The 12,730-nt window shown below is 67.0% G+C and overlaps 6 non-coding genes across 6 annotated transcripts; all 6 read left to right on the forward strand.

Annotated features, from left to right (window-relative positions):
* The first annotated feature begins 424 nt into the window (after positions 1–424).
* On the forward strand, positions 425–496 carry TRNAP-CGG (transfer RNA proline (anticodon CGG)). Its single transcript has one exon. It is a non-coding gene; the product is annotated as a tRNA-Pro (tRNA).
* A 1,902-nt stretch (positions 497–2,398) lies between these two features.
* On the forward strand, positions 2,399–2,470 carry TRNAP-AGG (transfer RNA proline (anticodon AGG)). The gene has a single exon. It is a non-coding gene; the product is annotated as a tRNA-Pro (tRNA).
* A 3,864-nt stretch (positions 2,471–6,334) lies between these two features.
* TRNAP-AGG (transfer RNA proline (anticodon AGG)) lies at positions 6,335–6,406 on the forward strand. The gene has a single exon. It is a non-coding gene; the product is annotated as a tRNA-Pro (tRNA).
* A 1,891-nt stretch (positions 6,407–8,297) lies between these two features.
* Positions 8,298–8,369, forward strand: TRNAP-AGG (transfer RNA proline (anticodon AGG)). The gene has a single exon. It is a non-coding gene; the product is annotated as a tRNA-Pro (tRNA).
* A 1,894-nt stretch (positions 8,370–10,263) lies between these two features.
* On the forward strand, positions 10,264–10,335 carry TRNAP-AGG (transfer RNA proline (anticodon AGG)). The gene has a single exon. It is a non-coding gene; the product is annotated as a tRNA-Pro (tRNA).
* A 1,896-nt stretch (positions 10,336–12,231) lies between these two features.
* TRNAP-AGG (transfer RNA proline (anticodon AGG)) lies at positions 12,232–12,303 on the forward strand. Its single transcript has one exon. It is a non-coding gene; the product is annotated as a tRNA-Pro (tRNA).
* Positions 12,304–12,730: the final 427 nt, after the last annotated feature.

Consider the following 12,730-nt stretch of genomic DNA (forward strand, 5'->3'; position numbering starts at 1 on the left):
GCGTGGCGCACTCGGAGCGCCGTTCGGGATGGGAGACGCTTTACAGCCTGCTTGATCTCGGGCCAGAAGCTTGAGGACGAGCAGCCAGGCCAAAGGCGGCCCGGTGCTCTCGGGGCGGCAGAGGCCCAGCGCCGAGCTCCCGGACGAGGCCCGGCCAACGAGCGTGCTTGCCGGTGTCCCGGGCCTACTTTGGCCGGCCTTTTCCTCCCCACGTGCGTGCTGTTCCGTGCCGCGGCGTGGCGTGCGAGCCAGGTCAGGCCGCGAATGAGCTTTCTTTCTTGCTCTCGCAGCGGGATGGACCGCCCCGGGAGGCCAGCTTGGAAAGGTGCCCGGAGGCGTAGGCCTTTTGCGCTTTGTGCCTCCGGCTGCCTGCTCTTTCCGCCAAATTCGTGAGGCTGCCAGGAGCCAGCTTGCCCCCAGGTCTGGCTTGTTGGTCTAGGGGTATGATTCTCGCTTCGGGTGCGAGAGGTCCCGGGTTCAACTCCCGGACAAGCCCTGGTCCTCTCCTGCTTGGGGCCGGCCCGTGCGCTTGGCTGTGGCTCTCCTCTTTCTTACTTCAGCCCTGCGGATAGGTCACGGGGCCCCCTCTTTGGCGGGAGCAGCGCCCCAACCCATCTTCCCGCTGGGTGCCCCGCTCGCCCATTCACGTTACGCTACTCGTGTGCCCGTGTCCTTGTGGTACTCCAAGATGCCGGCGTTGGCTCTGCGCCTCTCCTTCAAGCTCCAGCTCCGGGAGTCAGGCCCAGCCAACAGCGAGCCGGCCTCTGGCGGGAACGGCTACGCAGCGTAGTGGGCCCGTGGAGCAACATCCGCGCAACAACGAAGCACAGGGGAGGCACCCAGCTACCCTGAACGGTCGGTCTTTCCTGCCAAGCTGCCGCCTGGTTGGCGGGCCGAGGCGTCTGCCTCGAAAGGAGGACCGAGTCCTGCACGGACGGGGGGCTTTCTCACGCGACAGGGTCCATCTGGCCAATGGCTTTTCCACAGCCACAACAGTGGGCCCCCCTCCACGTGCTGAAGGTCACAGAAGGGGTCTGGCGGGCGCCTCCTCCCTTTGGTCTTCCGACCGGCTCCTGCCCTCAGGACCACGTCTGCTAGGAACTGACGGCTGTAGGGCTGGAAGGCCCGTCCCGGGAGAGGATGTCATCCAGGCGCCGGACTTCAGACGGCCGACGATTCCACCTCTGCTGCAAGCGTGCCCCGAGCACGACGCCATTGTTGCGGGGAACTGATTGCTTTAGCAAGGGGAACACTCGCCTTCTCTTTCTTTCTCTCTCTCTTCCGGACTCCGCCTCACAGCTAGCAGCCGCTTGTTCCTTTCCCGCTGGGAAGCCAGAACCAGGAGGCAGGCTGGGCGTGGCTTGTTGGTCTAGGAGCATGATTCTTGCTTTGGGAGCAAGAGGTCCCGGGTGCGAGTCCCGGACAAGCCCTTGCCACTTCCCGCTGAGCTGTGGCCTTCTTGCCCTTTTTCTCTCGAGCTGCTGCTGGCTGACGGTCTGAATTGAGAGGCGTCTTGAGCAGGGAGCTGGAAGGTGGGCACGGGGGCACGGCAAGCTGGTTGCCGAGGCATGGCTGGAGGAGGCGCGGCGGGAAGTGGTCGGCTGTGGTCCCCCATTGGATTCAATGGGGTGACCTGGTGGCCGGAATTCCTCCCGGCCGCCCGCTGTCCCCCAACGGGGGGGACGGCGCTCTCCGGCACGAGCCCCGGTGGCAGGGCTTAATGGCTCAGCTCTAGCGGAGGCGGTGGGGGGAGGTGCTTTCTAGTGGGCACCTGAAGGCAGGGGAGGGGCCGAAGGGTCGGCCGGGGGAGGAGGCGGAGGCTGGGAGGCGGCCGGAGCCCATCTGCCCGCCGGGCAGGGGCAGACGCTGCTGCCCCGAGGCCCGCGGCGGAGCCGCCAGCTCAGCTGGAAAACTGCAGCCGCGCACGAGGCCCCCGGCTCTCGGGGGACAGCCCCCGCCCCCCCCCCCCCCCGTGCGTGGCGCACTCGGAGCGCCGTTCGGGATGGGAGACGCTTTACAGCCTGCTTGATCTCGGGCCAGAAGCTTGAGGACGAGCAGCCAGGCCAAAGGCGGCCCGGTGCTCTCGGGGCGGCAGAGGCCCAGCGCCGAGCTCCCGGACGAGGCCCGGCCAACGAGCGTGCTTGCCGGTGTCCCGGGCCTACTTTGGCCGGCCTTTTCCTCCCCACGTGCGTGCTGTGCCGTGCCGCGGCGTGGCGTGCGAGCCAGGTCAGGCCGCGAATGAGCTTTCTTTCTTGCTCTCGCAGCGGGATGGACCGCCCCGGGAGGCCAGCTTGGAAAGGTGCCCGGAGGCGTGGGCCTTTTGCGCTTTGTGCCTCCGGCTGCCTGCTCTTTCCGCCAAATTCGTGAGGCTGCCAGGAGCCAGCTTGCCCCCAGGTCTGGCTTGTTGGTCTAGGGGTATGATTCTCGCTTAGGGTGCGAGAGGGCCCGGGTTCAACTCCCGGACAAGCCCTGGTCCTCTCCTGCTTGGGGCCGGCCCGTGCGCTCGGCTGTGGCTCTCCTCTTTCTTACTTCAGCCCTGCGGATAGGTCACGGGGCCCCCTCTTTGGCGGGAGCAGCGCCCCAACCCATCTTCCCGCTGGGTGCCCCGCTCGCCCATTCACGTTACGCTACTCGTGTGCCCGTGTCCTTGTGGTACTCCAAGATGCCGGCGTTGGCTCTGCGCCTCTCCTTCAAGCTCCAGCTCCGGGAGTCAGGCCCAGCCAACAGCGAGCCGGCCTCTGGCGGGAACGGCTACGCAGCGTAGTGGGCCCGTGGAGCAACATCCGCGCAACAACGAAGCACAGGGGAGGCACCCAGCTACCCTGAACGCTCGGTCTTTCCTGCCAAGCTGCCGCCTGGTTGGCGGGCCGAGGCGTCCGCCTCGAAAGGAGGACCGAGTCCTGCACGGACGGGGGGCTTTCTCACGCGACAGGGTCCATCTGGCCAATGGCTTTTCCACAGCCACAACAGTGGGCCCCCCTCCACGTGCTGAAGGTCACAGAAGGGGTCTGGCGGGCGCCTCCTCCCTTTGGTCTTCCGACCGGCTCCTGCCCTCAGGACCACGTCTGCTAGGAACTGACGGCTGTAGGGCTGGAAGGCCCGTCCCGGGAGAGGATGTCATCCAGGCGCCGGACTTCAGACGGCCGACGATTCCACCTCTGCTGCAAGCGTGCCCCGAGCACGACGCCATTGTTGCGGGGAACTGATTGCTTTAGCAAGGGGAGCACTCGCCTTCTCTTTCTTTCTTTCTCTCTCTCTTCCGGACTCCGCCTCACAGCTAGCAGCCGCTTGTTCCTTTCCCGCTGGGAAGCCAGAACCAGGAGGCAGGCCGGGCGTGGCTTGTTGGTCTAGGAGCATGATTCTTGCTTTGGGAGCAAGAGGTCCCGGGTGCGAGTCCCGGACAAGCCCTTGCCGCTTCCCGCTGAGCTGTGGCCTTCTTGCCCTTTTTCTCTCGAGCTGCTGCTGGCTGACGGTCTGAATTGAGAGGCGTCTTGAGCTGGAAGGTGGGCACGGGGGCACGGCAAGCTGGTTGCCGAGGCATGGCTGGAGGAGGCGCGGCGGGAAGTGGTCGGCTGTGGTCCCCCATTGGATTCAATGGGGTGACCTGGTGGCCGGAATTCCTCCCGGCCGCCCGCTGTCCCCCAACGGGGGGGACGGCGCTCTCCGGCACGAGCCCCGGTGGCAGGGCTTAATGGCTCAGCTCTAACGGAGGCGGAGGGGGGGAGGTGCTTTCTAGTGGGCACCTGAAGGCAGGGGAGGGGCCGAAGGGTCGGCCGGGGGAGGAGGCGGAGGCTGGGAGGCGGCCGGAGCCCATCTGCCCGCCGGGCAGGGGCAGACGCTGCCGCCCCGAGGCCCGCGGCGGAGCCGCCAGCTCAGCTGGAAAACTGCAGCCGCGCACGAGGCCCCCGGCTCTCGGGGGACAGCCCCCGCCCCCCCCCCCGTGCGTGGCGCACTCGGAGCGCCGTTCGGGAGGGGAGACGCTTTACAGCCTGCTTGATCTCGGGCCAGAAGCTTGAGGACGAGCAGCCAGGCCAAAGGCGGCCCGGTGCTCTCGGGGCGGCAGAGGCCCAGCGCCGAGCTCCCGGACGAGGCCCGGCCAATGAGCGTGCTTGCCGGTGTCCCGGGCCTACTTTGGCCGGCCTTTTCCTCCCCACGTGCGTGCTGTGCCGTGGCGTGGCGTGGCGTGCGAGCCAGGTCAGGCCGCGAATGAGCTTTCTTTCTTGCTCTCGCAGCGGGATGGACCGCCCCGGGAGGCCAGCTTGGAAAGGTGCCCGGAGGCGTGGGCCTTTTGCGCTTTGTGCCTCCGGCTGCCTGCTCTTTCCGCCAAATTCGTGAGGCTGCCAGGAGCCAGTTTGCGCCCAGGTCTGGCTTGTTGTTCTAGGGGTATGATTCTCGCTTAGGGTGCGAGAGGTGCCGGGTTCAACTCCCGGACAAGCCCTGGTCCTCTCCTGCTTGGGGCCGGCCCGTGCGCTCGGCTGTGGCTCTCCTCTTTCTTACTTCAGCCCTGCGGATAGGTCACGGGGCCCCCTCTTTGGCGGGAGCAGCGCCCCAACCCATCTTCCCGCTGGGTGCCCCGCTCGCCCATTCACGTTACGCTACTCGTGTGCCCGTGTCCTTGTGGTACTCCAAGATGCCGGCGTTGGCTCTGCGCCTCTCCTTCACGCTCCAGCTCCGGGAGTCAGGCCCAGCCAACAGCGAGCCGGCCTCTGGCGGGAACGGCTACGCAGCGTAGTGGGCCCGTGGAGCAACATCCGCGCAACAACGAAGCACAGGGGAGGCACCCAGCTACCCTGAACGGTCGGTCTTTCCTGCCAAGCTGCCGCCTGGTTGGCGGGCCGAGGCGTCTGCCTCGAAAGGAGGACCGAGTCCTGCACGGACGGGGGGCTTTCTCACGCGACAGGGTCCATCTGGCCAATGGCTTTTCCACAGCCACAACAGTGGGCCCCCCTCCACGTGCTGAAGGTCACAGAAGGGGTCTGGCGGGCGCCTCCTCCCTTTGGTCTTCCGACCGGCTCCTGCCCTCAGGACCACGTCTGCTAGGAACTGACGGCTGTAGGGCTGGAAGGCCCGTCCCGGGAGAGGATGTCATCCAGGCGCCGGACTTCAGACGGCCGACGATTCCACCTCTGCTGCAAGCGTGCCCCGAGCACGACGCCATTGTTGCGGGGAACTGATTGCTTTAGCAAGGGGAGCACTCGCCTTCTCTTTCTTTCTTTCTCTCTCTCTTCCGGACTCCGCCTCACAGCTAGCAGCCGCTTGTTCCTTTCCCGCTGGGAAGCCAGAACCAGGAGGCAGGCCGGGCGTGGCTTGTTGGTCTAGGAGCATGATTCTTGCTTTGGGAGCAAGAGGTCCCGGGTGCGAGTCCCGGACAAGCCCTTGCCACTTCCCGCTGAGCTGTGGCCTTCTTGCCCTTTTTCTCTCGAGCTGCTGCTGGCTGACGGTCTGAATTGAGAGGCGTCTTGAGCTGGAAGGTGGGCACGGGGGCACGGCAAGCTGGTTGCCGAGGCATGGCTGGAGGAGGCGCGGCGGGAAGTGGTCGGCTGTGGTCCCCCATTGGATTCAATGGGGTGACCTGGTGGCCGGAATTCCTCCCGGCCGCCCGCTGTCCCCCAACGGGGGGGACGGCGCTCTCCGGCACGAGCCCCGGTGGCAGGGCTTAATGGCTCAGCTCTAGCGGAGGCGGTGGGGGGAGGTGCTTTCTAGTGGGCACCTGAAGGCAGGGGAGGGGCCGAAGGGTCGGCCGGGGGAGGAGGCGGAGGCTGGGAGGCGGCCGGAGCCCATCTGCCCGCCGGGCAGGGGCAGACGCTGCCGCCCCGAGGCCCGCGGCGGAGCCGCCAGCTCAGCTGGAAAACTGCAGCCGCGCACGAGGCCCCCGGCTCTCGGGGGACAGCCCCCGCCCCCCCCCCCCGGGCGTGGCGCACTCGGAGCGCCGTTCGGGATGGGAGACGCTTTACAGCCTGCTTGATCTCGGGCCAGAAGCTTGAGGACGAGCAGCCAGGCCAAAGGCGGCCCGGTGCTCTCGGGGCGGCAGAGGCCCAGCGCCGAGCTCCCGGACGAGGCCCGGCCAACGAGCGTGCTTGCCGGTGTCCCGGGCCTACTTTGGCCGGCCTTTTCCTCCCCACGTGCGTGCTGTGCCGTGCCGCGGCGTGGCGTGCGAGCCAGGTCAGGCCGCGAATGAGCTTTCTTTCTTGCTCTCGCAGCGGGATGGACCGCCCCGGGAGGCCAGCTTGGAAAGGTGCCCGGAGGCGTGGGCCTTTTGCGCTTTGTGCCTCCGGCTGCCTGCTCTTTCCGCCAAATTCGTGAGGCTGCCAGGAGCCAGCTTGCCCCCAGGTCTGGCTTGTTGGTCTAGGGGTATGGTTCTCGCTTAGGGTGCGAGAGGGCCCGGGTTCAACTCCCGGACAAGCTCTGGTCCTCTCCTGCTTGGGGCCGGCCCGTGCGCTCGGCTGTGGCTCTCCTCTTTCTTACTTCAGCCCTGCGGATAGGTCACGGGGCCCCCTCTTTGGCGGGAGCAGCGCCCCAACCCATCTTCCCGCTGGGTGCCCCGCTCGCCCATTCACGTTACGCTACTCGTGTGCCCGTGTCCTTGTGGTACTCCAAGATGCCGGCGTTGGCTCTGCGCCTCTCCTTCAAGCTCCAGCTGCGGGAGTCAGGCCCAGCCAACAGCGAGCCGGCCTCTGGCGGGAACGGCTACGCAGCGTAGTGGGCCCGTGGAGCAACATCCGCGCAACAACGGAGCACAGGGGAGGCACCCAGCTACCCTGAACGGTCGGTCTTTCCTGCCAAGCTGCCGCCTGGTTGGCGGGCCGAGGCGTCTGCCTCGAAAGGAGGACCGAGTCCTGCACGGACGGGGGGCTTTCTCACGCGACAGGGTCCATCTGGCCAATGGCTTTTCCACAGCCACAACAGTGGGCCCCCCTCCACGTGCTGAAGGTCACAGAAGGGGTCTGGCGGGCGCCTCCTCCCTTTGGTCTTCCGACCGGCTCCTGCCCTCAGGACCACGTCTGCTAGGAACTGACGGCTGTAGGGCTGGAAGGCCCGTCCCGGGAGAGGATGTCATCCAGGCGCCGGACTTCAGACGGCCGACGATTCCACCTCTGCTGCAAGCGTGCCCCGAGCACGACGCCATTGTTGCGGGGAACTGATTGCTTTAGCAAGGGGAACACTCGCCTTCTCTTTCTTTCTTTCTCTCTCTCTTCCGGACTCCGCCTCACAGCTAGCAGCCGCTTGTTCCTTTCCCGCTGGGAAGCCAGAACCAGGAGGCAGGCCGGGCGTGGCTTGTTGGTCTAGGAGCATGATTCTTGCTTTGGGAGCAAGAGGTCCCGGGTGCGAGTCCCGGACAAGCCCTTGCCACTTCCCGCTGAGCTGTGGCCTTCTTGCCCTTTTTCTCTCGAGCTGCTGCTGGCTGACGGTCTGAATTGAGAGGCGTCTTGAGCTGGAAGGTGGGCACGGGGGCACGGCAAGCTGGTTGCCGAGGCATGGCTGGAGGAGGCGCGGCGGGAAGTGGTCGGCTGTGGTCCCCCATTGGATTCAATGGGGTGACCTGGTGGCCGGAATTCCTCCCGGCCGCCCGCTGTCCCCCAACGGGGGGGACGGCGCTCTCCGGCACGAGCCCCGGTGGCAGGGCTTAATGGCTCAGCTCTAGCGGAGGCGGTGGGGGGAGGTGCTTTCTAGTGGGCACCTGAAGGCAGGGGAGGGGCCGAAGGGTCGGCCGGGGGAGGAGGCGGAGGCTGGGAGGCGGCCGGAGCCCATCTGCCCGCCGGGCAGGGGCAGACCCTGCTGCCCCGAGGCCCGCGGCGGAGCCGCCAGCTCAGCTGGAAAACTGCAGCCGCGCACGAGGCCCCCGGCTCTCGGGGGGCAGCCCCCGCCCCTCCCCGCGTGGCGCACTCGGAGCGCCGTTCGGGATGGGAGACGCTTTACAGCCTGCTTGATCTCGGGCCAGAAGCTTGAGGACGAGCAGCCAGGCCAAAGGCGGCCCGGTGCTCTTGGGGCGGCAGAGGCCCAGCGCCGAGCTCCCGGACGAGGCCCGGCCAACGAGCGTGCTTGCCGGTGTCCCGGGCCTACTTTGGCCGGCCTTTTCCTCCCCACGTGCGTGCTGTGCCGTGCCGCGGCGTGGCGTGCGAGCCAGGTCAGGCCGCGAATGAGCTTTCTTTCTTGCTCTCGCAGCGGGATGGACCGCCCCGGGAGGCCAGCTTGGAAAGGTGCCCGGAGGCGTGGGCCTTTTGCGCTTTGTGCCTCCGGCTGCCTGCTCTTTCCGCCAAATTCGTGAGGCTGCCAGGAGCCAGCTTGTCCCCAGGTCTGGCTTGTTGGTCTAGGGGTATGATTCTCGCTTAGGGTGCGAGAGGTCCCGGGTTCAACTCCCCGACAAGCCCTGGTCCTCTCCTGCTTGGGGCCGGCCCGTGCGCTCGGCTGTGGCTCTCCTCTTTCTTACTTCAGCCCTGCGGATAGGTCACGGGGCCCCCTCTTTGGCGGGAGCAGCGCCCCAACCCATCTTCCCGCTGGGTGCCCCGCTCGCCCATTCACGTTACGCTACTCGTGTGCCCGTGTCCTTGTGGTACTCCAAGATGCCGGCGTTGGCTCTGCGCCTCTCCTTCAAGCTCCAGCTGCGGGAGTCAGGCCCAGCCAACAGCGAGCCGGCCTCTGGCGGGAACGGCTACGCAGCGTAGTGGGCCCGTGGAGCAACATCCGCGCAACAACGAAGCACAGGGGAGGCACCCAGCTACCCTGAACGCTCGGTCTTTCCTGCCAAGCTGCCGCCTGGTTGGCGGGCCGAGGCGTCTGCCTCGAAAGGAGGACCGAGTCCTGCACAGACGGGGGGCTTTCTCACGCGACAGGGTCCATCTGGCCAATGGCTTTTCCACAGCCACAACAGTGGGCCCCCCTCCACGTGCTGAAGGTCACAGAAGGGGTCTGGCGGGCGCCTCCTCCCTTTGGTCTTCCGACCGGCTCCTGCCCTCAGGACCACGTCTGCTAGGAACTGACGGCTGTAGGGCTGGAAGGCCCGTCCCGGGAGAGGATGTCATCCAGGCGCCGGACTTCAGACGGCCGACGATTCCACCTCTGCTGCAAGCGTGCCCCGAGCACGACGCCATTGTTGCGGGGAACTGATTGCTTTAGCAAGGGGAACACTCGCCTTCTCTTTCTTTCTCTCTCTCTTCCGGACTCCGCCTCACAGCTAGCAGCCGCTTGTTCCTTTCCCGCTGGGAAGCCAGAACCAGGAGGCAGGCCAGGCGTGGCTTGTTGGTCTAGGAGCATGATTCTTGCTTTGGGAGCAAGAGGTCCCGGGTGCGAGTCCCGGACAAGCCCTTGCCGCTTCCCGCTGAGCTGTGGCCTTCTTGCCCTTTTTCTCTCGAGCTGCTGCTGGCTGACGGTCTGAATTGAGAGGCGTCTTGAGCAGGGAGCTGGAAGGTGGGCACGGGGGCACGGCAAGCTGGTTGCCGAGGCATGGCTGGAGGAGGCGCGGCGGGAAGTGGTCGGCTGTGGTCCCCCATTGGATTCAATGGGGTGACCTGGTGGCCGGAATTCCTCCCGGCCGCCCGCTGTCCCCCAACGGGGGGGACGGCGCTCTCCGGCACGAGCCCCGGTGGCAGGGCTTAATGGCTCAGCTCTAGCGGAGGCGGTGGGGGGAGGTGCTTTCTAGTGGGCACCTGAAGGCAGGGGAGGGGCCGAAGGGTCGGCCGGGGGAGGAGGCGGAGGCTGGGAGGCGGCCGGAGCCCATCTGCCCGCCGGGCAGGGGCAGACGCTGCTGCCCCGAGGCCCGCGGCGGAGCCGCCAGCTCAGCTGGAAAACTGCAGCCGCGCACGAGGCCCCCGGCTCTCGGGGGACAGCCCCCGCCCCCCCCCGCGTGGCGCACTCGGAGCGCCGTTCGGGATGGGAGACGCTTTACAGCCTGCTTGATCTCGGGCCAGAAGCTTGAGGACGAGCAGCCAGGCCAAAGGCGGCCCGGTGCTCTCGGGGCGGCAGAGGCCCAGCGCCGAGCTCCCGGACGAGGCCCGGCCAAGGAGCGTGCTTGCCGGTGTCCCGGGCCTACTTTGGCCGGCCTTTTCCTCCCCACGTGCGTGCTGTGCCGTGCCGCGGCGTGGCGTGCGAGCCAGGTCAGGCCGCGAATGAGCTTTCTTTCTTGCTCTCGCAGCGGGATGGACCGCCCCGGGAGGCCAGCTTGGAAAGGTGCCCGGAGGCGTGGGCCTTTTGCGCTTTGTGCCTCCGGCTGCCTGCTCTTTCCGCCAAATTCGTGAGGCTGCCAGGAGCCAGCTTGTCCCCAGGTCTGGCTTGTTGGTCTAGGGGTATGATTCTCGCTTAGGGTGCGAGAGGTCCTGGGTTCAACTCCCCGACAAGCCCTGGTCCTCTCCTGCTTGGGGCCGGCCCGTGCGCTCGGCTGTGGCTCTCCTCTTTCTTACTTCAGCCCTGCGGATAGGTCACGGGGCCCCCTCTTTGGCGGGAGCAGCGCCCCAACCCATCTTCCCGCTGGGTGCCCCGCTCCCCCATTCACGTTACGCTACTCGTGTGCCCGTGTCCTTGTGGTACTCCAAGATGCCGGCGTTGGCTCTGCGCCTCTCCTTCAAGCTCCAGCTCCGGGAGTCAGGCCCAGCCAACAGCGAGCCGGCCTCTGGCGGGAACGGCTACGCAGCGTAGTGGGCCCGTGGAGCAACATCCGCGCAACAACGAAGCACAGGGGAGGCACCCAGCTACCCTGAACGGTCGGTCTTTCCTGCCAAGCTGCCGCCTGGTTGGCGGGCCGAGGCGTCTGCCTCGAAAGGAGGACCGAGTCCTGCACGGACGGGGGGCTTTCTCACGCGACAGGGTCCATCTGGCCAATGGCTTTTCCACAGCCACAACAGTGGGCCCCCCTCCACGTGCTGAAGGTCACAGAAAGGGTCTGGCGGGCGCCTCCTCCCTTTGGTCTTCCGACCGGCTCCTGCCCTCAGGACCACGTCTGCTAGGAACTGACGGCTGTAGGGCTGGAAGGCCCGTCCCGGGAGAGGATGTCATCCAGGCGCCGGACTTCAGACGGCCGACGATTCCACCTCTGCTGCAAGCGTGCCCCGAGCACGACGCCATTGTTGCGGGGAACTGATTGCTTTAGCAAGGGGAACACTCGCCTTCTCTTTCTTTCTTTCTCTCTCTCTTCCGGACTCCGCCTCACAGCTAGCAGCCGCTTGTTCCTTTCCCGCTGGGAAGCCAGAACCAGGAGGCAGGCCGGGCGTGGCTTGTTGGTCTAGGAGCATGATTCTTGCTTTGGGAGCAAGAGGTCCCGGGTGCGAGTCCCAGACAAGCCCTTGCCGCTTCCCGCTGAGCTGTGGCCTTCTTGCCCTTTTTCTCTCGAGCTGCTGCTGGCTGACGGTCTGAATTGAGAGGCGTCTTGAGCTGGAAGGTGGGCACGGGGGCACGGCAAGCTGGTTGCCGAGGCATGGCTGGAGGAGGCGCGGCGGGAATTGGTCGGCTGTGGTCCCCCATTGGATTCAATGGGGTGACCTGGTGGCCGGAATTCCTCCCGGCCGCCCGCTGTCCCCCAACGGGGGGGACGGCGCTCTCCGGCACGAGCCCCGGTGGCAGGGCTTAATGGCTCAGCTCTAGCGGAGGCGGTGGGGGGAGGTGCTTTCTAGTGGGCACCTGAAGGCAGGGGAGGGGCCGAAGGGTCGGCCGGGGGAGGAGGCGGAGGCTGGGAGGCGGCCGGAGCCCATCTGCCCGCCGGGCAGGGGCAGACGCTGCCGCCCCGAGGCCCACGGCGGAGCCGCCAGCTCAGCTGGAAAACTGCAGCCGCGCACGAGGCCCCCGGCTCTCGGGGGACAGCCCCCGCCCCCCCCCCCCGGGCGTGGCGCACTCGGAGCGCCGTTCGGGAGGGGAGACGCTTTACAGCCTGCTTGATCTCGGGCCAGAAGCTTGAGGACGAGCAGCCAGGCCAAAGGCGGCCCGGTGCTCTCGGGGCGGCAGAGGCCCAGCGCCGAGCTCCCGGACGAGGCCCGGCCAACGAGCATGCTTGCCGGTGTCCCGGGCCTACTTTGGCCGGCCTTTTCCTCCCCACGTGCGTGCTGTGCCGTGCCGCGGCGTGGCGTGCGAGCCAGGTCAGGCCGCGAATGAGCTTTCTTTCTTGCTCTCGCAGCGGGATGGACCGCCCCGGGAGGCCAGCTTGGAAAGGTGCCCGGAGGCGTGGGCCTTTTGCGCTTTGTGCCTCCGGCTGCCTGCTCTTTCCGCCAAATTCGTGAGGCTGCCAGGAGCCAGCTTGCCCCCAGGTCTGCCTTGTTGGTCTAGGGGTATGATTCTCGCTTAGGGTGCGAGAGGTCCCGGGTTCAACTCCCGGACAAGCCCTGGTCCTCTCCTGCTTGGGGCCCGCTCGGCTGTGGCTCTCCTCTTTCTTACTTCAGCCCTGCGGATAGGTCACGGGGCCCCCTCTTTGGCGGGAGCAGCGCCCCAACCCATCTTCCCGCTGGGTGCCCCGCTCGCCCATTCACGTTACGCTACTCGTGTGCCCGTGTCCTTGTGGTACTCCAAGATGCCGGCGTTGGCTCTGCGCCTCTCCTTCAAGCTCCAGCTCCGGGAGTCAGGCCCAGCCAACAGCGAGCCGGCCTCTGGCGGGAACGGCTACGCAGCGTAGTGGGCCCGTGGAGCAACATCCGCGCAACAACGAAGCACAGGGGAGGCACCCAGCTACCCTGAACGGTCGGTCTTTCCTGCCAAGCTGCCGCCTGGTTGGCGGGCCGAGGCGTCTGCCTCGAAAGGAGGACCGAGTCCTGCA

This window comes from Pelodiscus sinensis, chromosome 6 (genome assembly GCF_049634645.1).
Source record: "Pelodiscus sinensis isolate JC-2024 chromosome 6, ASM4963464v1, whole genome shotgun sequence".
Classification (NCBI taxonomy): domain Eukaryota; kingdom Metazoa; phylum Chordata; order Testudines; family Trionychidae; genus Pelodiscus; species Pelodiscus sinensis.